Here is a 2,017-nt window from a genome sequence, read left to right as displayed (position 1 = left end):
CTACGTAGCCTGCTGAGCACAGCGTTAACTCCAGGGAAAAGCAGGGTATAGCAGAATAACTTCAAACCTGAAATGAGAGACGACAAAATTAAATACTACTGGGTTTCCCTGGTAATGTCTAAATTAAAATGTTTGCATCTGAAATCAAAGGAGCTTGAGAGAGAAATTAAATTTTTATTGACAAGTGAGGAAATATACATGCTTGCTCAGTTGAGTAAAAGTAACTATGAAATTTGCACATAAGTTCATGACCTAAAAGTCAAGGACAGGAGCTCCAGAGGGAAGACAAATCTAGATTTGAAGCCAGCTCTGCCTACCATTAGCTATTTGGCTATGAGCACGTCACTTAACACTCTGTAAGCCTCATTTTCCTCTTCTGATGTGACATACTCATCTGACTTGGATTTCTGATATTTATTCATTTACAAAACTGAATGCCTTGCCCATGGTAAGTCAATCCCACATTGTGTTACTGATCTCTTTTCTTGCTCTGTATCTGCAGCACCCAAGATTCTTATTTTCCAGTTTTGCCTCTAATTTCAAATTGCTTGTTTTCTAAGCCTTCCTAACCCAGAGTTATGCCATCACAACAATTAACCCAGGCAGAAGTGCTCAGCCAAACCCTGTACATGAAAACCCAGTCTCTGGCATCACTGTTTGATTAGCCTTCCTGGAGGGGATGGACTTTCAATTTAGTTGATTCTGCTCTAGTTTCGAGTGTAGAATTGCAAAGACTTTTAGGAGAAGATTAAAGTGATGGGATTAGATGGTGCCTGTAAAGCATTTGGTGTTAAAAACTTTAGCTGTCAGTGCTGTTAATAGAACCCTGTATGTACACTGAGTTCCCAGAAAATAAAATAATAAGGACAGAAAAGATTGATACCAGCAAGGAACATAAGCACTGTCAGAAGGTGCAGTATGAAGCACAGAGAACCGAGTCACAGGCAACACACACAGAAGCCAGCTGTGCTTTAGAGTTCGCATCACCTTTGAATTGATCAAACTGATCTTCGTAGACAGTCTTTATGCCAATTTCCCCAGGATCACTCAACATGGAAACTATGTCCTGGTACTGAAGCCTGAGTCTGAGCAAGCTCTGGGAGATAGTGAAGGTCAGGGAAGCCTGGCATGCTACAGTCCATGGGGTTGCAGAGTCGGACGTGCTAAGCGACTGAAAAACAACTGAAGCCTGCACCTACTGTTTTCCCTAGATCCATTCCATACATTCCCAGGACAGCCAAAGCTTTCTGGAATTTCCTTCCCAAACTCCCTTTTCTTTCCTCCAGGGTGAATCAGCATCGTTAGTTTGCTATTCTTTGTTGACACGAATTTCTCCATTCTTTAAGAACATGAGCATATATTCCTAAACTATATATATAAAATGCTGTTTTATAAGTAGTTCAATTATGTGTATTTTATTTATTTGTTTATATCCTTAATTTTTATACAGAAGATTTGGGGTGGCTTACAGTGAAACTAGAAATCACAAAAATCCTAGTAAAATATAAATTAGAATTAAAAAGTTAATAACAGAAAGAATACAAATAAAAGCAGCAAATTAAGATTTGAAAAAAGTAGAGAAATAAGCAAAGTGATTATCATTCACAATGAAATAGAATAAGATTGAATTTCTATTAGAATATTATAATATAGACATGTCAGACTATTCAGATTTTAATTTCAACCATGGAGGTTTTCCTGAAATCTACATATATGTGAAATATCCCATACTTTCTCATGGAATGATGACATTATACTCTTTCATCTCCTCTAAGAATAGCCCATCACGGGTCCTTACCTTTGGAAGAAGAGGTGTGATCAGAGTGTTGGAGGATATAGTCAGGGTGGAGAACCCAGCTAGTAACAAGAATAATTACTAAGATTTACTGAACATTTAGGGGCTTCCCATGTGACTTTGACTCCACCTGCTAATGTAGGAGACTCCGGTTCAATCCCTGGGTCGGGAAGATTCCCTGGAGAAAGACATGGTAACCTGCTTTAATATTCTTGCCTGGAA

The sequence above is a fragment of the Bison bison genome, unplaced genomic scaffold (assembly GCF_000754665.1).
Source record: "Bison bison bison isolate TAMUID 2011002044 unplaced genomic scaffold, Bison_UMD1.0 scf7180017864322, whole genome shotgun sequence".
NCBI lineage: Eukaryota > Metazoa > Chordata > Mammalia > Artiodactyla > Bovidae > Bison > Bison bison.
The sequence above is the reverse complement of the archived record's forward strand: the minus strand, read 5'-3'. Positions refer to the sequence as shown.